The following is a 7,972-nucleotide window of genomic DNA, read 5'->3' as shown; positions in this document are numbered from 1 at the left end:
TGACCCCAAAAAGGTGTTAAGTCTTTAGTTTCTATTAAAAGTGTATAAAAACAAGTTAAGTAAGGAAAATAGTCTCTTATACAACGTTGACAACTCGTGTATGCGTACCACTATAAGTATAATAATCCTAAATTTAATAAAAGTGATTTATGTGTCTGAATCTCAACTTTATTTCAAGATAAAGATATCCATAAGTTTAATTAGGGATGCCTTAGAGGCCTACAACTAGGAGAGGAACAAAGTTAAGGCCCAGGGATAGGTATTCGATAAGTTAATAATAGATAATACAACTATCTGATAGATAGTTGAGGATATTCTTAAGTAGAACTATAAGACATTTAAGAATATTAAGCATTCATTTCATGCCTATTTGATGCTAGAGTAACCCTTAGTTACTAAGTTATCGACTTAGTAGGACAAAATGGGAGGGAAGCTCTAAGAGTGGACATAGTGGATGATAGCAAAAGACATATCTACACTCTATAATTTAGCATGCAGACCAAAACCCTCTGATTTCAAAGATAGTGCAATATCATATGAGTTACTAGTTGATAAGTGGCTGGAAGTATTGAAGGATATTATGAGGCTATTCATTATGATAGACACAGAGAAAATCTAGTATGAAAATCTCCTCCTAAAAGAAGATGTAAAGGTATGATAGTGGATGTTATGTAGGACTCATCGAGTTTATAAAATGAGTTGGGTTGATTTTATATAGACTTTTGAAAAAGAATATTTGTCCGCAGATACTCTCTATATAAAGGCTTAAGATTTATTCACATGAGGCAAGGTAATATGACAGTTAGAGAATTCTCTACCAAATTGAATTCCTTAGCCAAGTACACCCCAAAGGTAGAAAGTACGGATAAGGGTAAGTTGAAGGTGTTTCTTGGGGTTATTAGATAGGACATTACCAAAGATGTCATGATAAGAGATAATGCTCCTAGATTTCTTTTAAAGGCCTTGGGTAGAGCATTAAGGTCAGAGGCCATATGACAGAAGATAGTCTGAGAAAGAAATGTATCAGATCAACGTGTGTCAATAACCCTAACTTAGAGACAAGATTAGGTAATGATAGGTGGCAATCAAGGTAATAGCAATAAGGACTTCAAAAGCAAGAGATCTTTTCAATCTATAAATAACATGAAAAACTGGAAAGGCAAGAAATAGAAAAGAGAGGACCAGTTTAGGCATGATGATCCCTCTAAACATACTGGTCAATGCTTAGCCGATTAAAGGATATGCTACAAGTGTAAACAACCCCACCATTTTACCAAAGACTGTACAATAATACCAATACTAATCCTTATAGACTAGACAATTGAAGGAGGACAAGCTTAAGTGTATGCAACCACTCAGAGTTGTGCTGAGGCCAACCCAACCATAATGATGAGTTAGTTAATCTTTCATTCATATCCTTTATATGCATTAATTGACTCTGGTGCTACACACTATTTTATTGCTAATGGAATAGTAGAGAGAATAGGACTAGAGCTTACAACAATCTCGTAGATTAATATAAAGATGCTCGATGGAGATAAGATATAAAACAATCATATGTTAATAAGAGAGATAATTTCTCTAAGAAGCTAAAGGATGGTCGTGGACCTAATTGTGATGGATATGCCTGACTTTGATATAATACTGGGTATGGACTTCTTGGGCAAATATGGAGCAAAGATAGATTTCAAAAAGAAAAAGATTTGATTCAACCTAGATAATGGTGAGCAATTCAATTTTTTAGAGGGCTGAGTCCTCAGCATAATGATCAGTAGTGTTAAGGCTAATAAAATGCTAAGTAAAGAGTGTTTAACATATTTGATGCATATAATAAATAAATAAGATAAAACAATCCTAAGTGTGAAAGATACTTTAGTGGTATAAGAATTTCTAAATGTTTTCCTTAACAGTCTTCCAAGATTAGCACTCGAAAGAAAGGTGGAGTTCAACATTGAGTTAGCCCCGAGCACAATGCTAATTTTAAATGCACCTTTTAGAATGACGCCAACTGAATTAGAGAAGTTAAAGAAACAATTGCAAAAGTTGTTAGATAATGACTTTATCAAACTAAACCACTTGTCATAGGGTGTACCAATCGTTTTTGTGGAAAAGAAAGATTTATTGATGAGGATGTCCATCGATTATTAGGAGTTGAATAAAATAACAGTGAAGAATAAGTATTTACTCCTAAAAATAGATAACTTGTTCAACAAACTCAATGATGCTTCATTATTCTCCAAGATTGATTAGAGGTTAGGATATATCATTAGGCCTGGGTTGTCAAGCAAGATATGCTTAAGACTACATTCAAAACTAGATATGGTTCGAGTTGAACAATACCCGAACAGTGTTTATAGACCTTATGAACAGAGTATTCCAAGACTGTGTTGACAAGTTTATAGTTATCTTTATAGACGACATACTAATATACTCTAAGACTTGAGAAGAGTATGCGTAACATCTGAGGTTTGTGCTGTAAAGGTTGAAAGAAAGGAAATTATATGCCGAGTTTTTTAAGTGTGAGTTCTGACTAGACAAGATGGCTTTTCTTAGACATACGGTCTCAATAAACGGTATATCAATAGACTCTAGTAAAATAAAGGTTGTATTATAGTGGTAGAGGCCCAAGACAACTAAGGAGGTGAAGAGTTTCCTTAGGTTGGCAAGATACTATAAGCTATTTGTTAAGGGATTTACCAAGTTAGCCCAATCGCTCATGAAGTTGACTCATAAGGATATTCCTTTTAGGTACTCTGATGATTACAAGCAAAGTTTTGAAGAATTAAATAAGAGATTAACGTTAACTCTCATGTTCTCTAAAATCAGAATTTGAGGGATAAGATCTTTACCAAGGCTCATAATTCCCTTTATACTGCTCACCCTAAAAGTGTAAAGATATATCAAGATATGAAGAGATCATCTAATGGTCAGATATGAAAAAGGATATAATATATTTTGTTACTAAATGCCTAGTTTGTTATTAGGTTAAAGTTGAACATCAGAAACTATCAAGACTATTATAGCCTTTTAGTATTCTAGAATAAAAATATAAACATATCTTGATGGACTTTGTGATCAGATTACCTAAGGTCAAAGGAGGATATAATGCTTTGTAGGTCGTAATTAACCAATTGACTAAATCGATGCACTTTGTTGCAATTAAAGATACCACGAGTATAGACCAGCTTGGTTAAATATATATTAAGGAGATAATCAGGTTTTATGGGATACCTATGATGATAATATTAGATCAAGATACCAGATTTGTCTTAACTTCTTAGTAAAGTATGCAGAGGTCATTAGGTACGAGACTAGCTTTTAGTAGAATTTACCATCCTTAGACAGATGGTTAGACTGAGAGAGAAAACCAGATGGTCAAGGATATACTGAGGGCTTGTTACCTAGATAAAGAAATGAGTTAGATTGATGTTTTATCATTGATAGAGTTTGTATACAACAACATGTAGGGTTCAAGGCATCAATAACCGATAGTACAATGAAACTTAAAATTTTAAAAATCAAACAATCTTGAAAACCCCAATTAGGATACTCGTTTTAAATATAATAATCATAGAACATGTCTAACACTTATAGGGTATTTTTGAATCATACCTGCGTTAATGGTTCTTTCAACCTTCACATGCCTAGAGAAAGTATGTTATTCAACCCTAATGAGATAACGCCTCGGTATCTATGTAGAGAACAAATAAAAATAAAAGAAATCCAAACAAAAAGGTTGTTAAGGCTCTTGACTAGAATTACTATTCATGACAGAAGGAAAGACTGCAGAATAACGACTAGGGTTTATGTTTTTTGTTTGCTTTTTATGTTTCATGAAAAATCATGTCTTATATATATATGCAAGTATTCGAGCATGATTGCAATACCAAACACGCATGATACCTTTAACATGCATGCATGGTTAGCATGTAAAATACACAATTGTCATGTCCCATAGCTATTTGCATGGCTGGCACAAATTTGTGTACTAACCAACATGGCTAAGCCTTGTATGGTTGGCACATAAATATATGTTGATCAACATGGCTATATATTTACATAGCTGGCACATAAGCAAGTTTTGTTACATGGTGCCAACCGGTATCATGTATTTGTATGGTCGACACTACCACACCAAGTACATGACTAGAACTTAGTCAAGGCATGGTCAAACTGAGTCCTCTTAACCTATTAGGCAAACTTGGTCCAATTGTAGTCTTTCTTTCAACCATGATCATTATGATTGTCAACAAATAACCCACTCCTCCAAGTTTGATTCAACTTCTTTATGTGTGTGACCTATAAGCTTTTTATAGCATTAGTGGTATTTTGATTGGGGCAAATCCACAAACAGACTAAGATTGACCTCTAGCAAAGCATTATAGGCACCCAAATAATAAAGTGTCAATGTACATCTATCAAACTTTTACAACATTACAGTTACATGTAATTCAATCCTTTTGTTAAACAATATCTCTCAAGACTAAGACATAAAAATGTGTTAATCTCAATGATTCCTCGGTATAAACTGATACTCATCAATGACTAACACAAATTAGACTATAACTTCATCTCACTATAGATTCAAACAGTCAAAGAAGCCATTCAGTATTCTTATGCAAGATATCTTTTTCTATCCTTAGAAGTGACAAATCATTTATCAATCAACCATAGCCTCTATGTATCTCATGTATGATCAATTACTATCTTTATAGTTACCCTAACGATGACGACATATTAGATAACATCAAATCATATTGATCCTTACGCAAGATAGTCTGCAACCTTAAGTCAAAGGATCGCATGCATCTATATGTTCAAAGGATTTATTCCATATATATTAGAGTAATTATCTATACAAATATCCTTTGGTCAAGATAGTCTAATTAATATGTCTACAACGTGCACTCATATGTTGCTTTAAACTATCTACAACAGGTTTGACACATGAAAATTATCGCCATTTTTTATGGAATCGATCAACATTATGGTAATCCCATCATCATTTCACATACCCTTTTCATTGCAATGTCAAGAATATAAAAATTTCTAGAATGACCATTTTATGAGTACATAAGATTTTCACGATTAGTCGTCTGATCCCCTTGTCATAGTTTTACAAGTTTAAGGGTATATTATTCGTACAATCATATAAATAAACAACATATAAATTAAATAATAATAAATCCTTTTATTAATTATTAATATAAAATTATATCTATAAATGCCAAATTTGATTGGCTCAAAGGCACTAACCCTAACAATCTCCTACTTGCACTATAACTAATTAGTCATATATCTAATATTGAGATTATCTATGTGCCTATCATGTTTCTACTGTGACAAAAGATTTGTCAATGAGTTAGGCAAATTGTCATTTGTATCAATCCTTGTTATTTGTATGTCACCTTATTGAGTAATCTCTCAGATTATGTGATATTATATAATCATGTGTTTAGATGTCTGATGAGACTGTAACTCCTTTATCTAAGCAATTGCTTTATTATTGTTCCAATAGAGCTCAATCGACTTAAAAACACTCAGAACCACTCTATGTTATCCTCTATGTTAGTTTTTCTTTCGAAAACTTATTTGCACCCTATGATTTTACTTTTTTAAGTGCATCTACCTCTAGTACATGAAGTTTATTTCAGATTTCATAGCATCCAACCATTTATCAGAATCTAGACTTGAAATAACCTTGTTATAACTCTTAAGTTCATAATCATTGATGACCAGAACATCAGCGTGCTAAGTCAAAAGAAAACTAAATCTCTCTAGCTCATGACATACTCATGTAGATATACGTAATTTTTGTGTAAGTTGAAGTTGTTCCACTTGAAATAGAGAAACTTCCTCATTTTAATCAATCATCTATGATGACATATTGTCCTGTCTAACATATATGGTATCTCATGGTTCAAGAACTTCATTGAGTTATACACTCCTTCTATTAGTTCTCCAGAGAATAAATTCTTTTTTAAAGAATACACCGGTATGAGTAACAAAGGCTTTTTACTCTTTCAAGTGGTAAAAGTAGTATCCTCTAGTAACCTTTAGGTACCCTATAGAGATACATTTTTCAGACTTTACATTTAGCTTGTTCGAAGTCAATTTCTTAACATAAGTTTCACAGCCCCAAATCCTCAAGCAATCTAGATTGGGTTTTTACCCAATTCACAACTCATATAAAGTTTTATCCACAAATTTAGATAAGACACGGTTTAATATATAGGCATAAGTTTCTAAAGTATAACCCCAAAAAAACATAGGTAGAATAGTAAAACGTATCATGGACCAACGCATTTCCATCAAAGTCTTATTCCTCTATTTAGATAAACTATTATGTTATGAAATACCAAAAAGAGTGAGATGGGATACTATCCCATTTTCCTTTAAGTATTGTCTATACTTAGCATTCAAGTATTCACCTCATCAATCACTTCAAAAGATTTCAATCTATTTCCCAAGTCGTTTTTCTACTTTGTTCTTAAATACTTTGAATCTAACAAAACATTCAGATTTGTATTTCAATAAAAACACATAGCCATATTTATTGAAGTCATCAGTAAATGTGACAAAGTAGGCTTTCTCATATCTGTTATGCACTGTCATAGGTTTATACACACACTATGTATGATCTTTAACAATTCAGTTGCTTTTTCACTGTGTCCAGTGAAATGTGTTTTGGTCATCTTACCTACTAGACATGATTCACATTCATCATATGATTGAAAGTTAAATGATTACAACATCATTTGTTTAAGAAGTCTTGATATAAGTTTCAGTCTTATGTGGCCTAGCCTGCAATGCCACGAATATGTGATATTCAAATCATTTTATTTTAATTGTTTATTATTTTGCATATGAAGAATTTCATTATTTAGTTTTAAAGTATATAAACTATTAAGCAATTAAGTTGTTTCATAGAGAATATTATTTAAGCTAATTGTTATAATACCACTAGCAATCAGAAATAAATATCTCTTTTTGTTTAAAACATATACAGAAACTAAGTTTCTAGAAACAGAAGGAATATAATAACAATTTCTTAATTCTAAAACTAGCCTAGTGAGCAACCTAAGAAAATAAATTCCTACGATTAATGCAGCAACATATGCTTTATTTCCAACACATAGGTCAACCTCTCATTTGGCAAGCGATTTACTATGTCGCAGTCTCTACATATCTGAGAAAATATAAAAACCACATCCTGTGTCTACAACCCAGGATAAACAAGGAGAATAGTTTATCTCAATGGCAAATATACCTAAAGTAGGGGTCCAACTAGCTTTTTCTTCTTGTTCTCTAGAAAGGTTTTATAATGTCTCTTCTAGTGACCTACCTTGCTATAGTAGAAATAGACAACTTTTTCCTTCCCCACATCACCCATAGACTGAGTATCAGGTTGCTTCTTCACTTTAGGCTTAGGCTTGGGCTTAGCTTTAGCCTTGTCTTTGTCGTTGGCCTTGACTTTTGATACTTGGGCTTAAACCATAAGTAGATTATTCGAAGCTGCCTTTCGTACTTCTTATTCAACCTATCTAAGTAGATATAACATCTCTTAAAGGGTTTTCTCCTTTTCGTTTAAATTAAAATTCATAATGAAATTAACCTACAATATAGCCAATCATCTTGACCACATGAAAGAGAACTTGTCCTTCCTTAGAGAGCTTGCAATCAAACAATGCACCTGACTGCTTATATCATTTAGCCTTGCATGAATGTCATATAACTCTTGAAGGTATGCAAGTATGGATTGTGCATCTATTTCCTCATATTGTTTTTAAAGTTCAGGTGACATAAAAGTCAGCATACGACATTGAACTTCCATAGAGTCATCAAGATACTTATTACGAGTATTATTTTTCTCTTGGGTGGCATTGAGACTAGGCTTAAAGGGTAACAACCCCTTAAGCATACACAACCTCTTCTTTTCACATAAAATAATCTAAAGATTTTTGTACCAATC

The sequence above is a fragment of the Mangifera indica genome, chromosome 8 (assembly GCF_011075055.1).
Source record: "Mangifera indica cultivar Alphonso chromosome 8, CATAS_Mindica_2.1, whole genome shotgun sequence".
Lineage (NCBI taxonomy): Eukaryota > Viridiplantae > Streptophyta > Magnoliopsida > Sapindales > Anacardiaceae > Mangifera > Mangifera indica.
The sequence above is the reverse complement of the archived record's forward strand: the minus strand, read 5'-3'. Positions refer to the sequence as shown.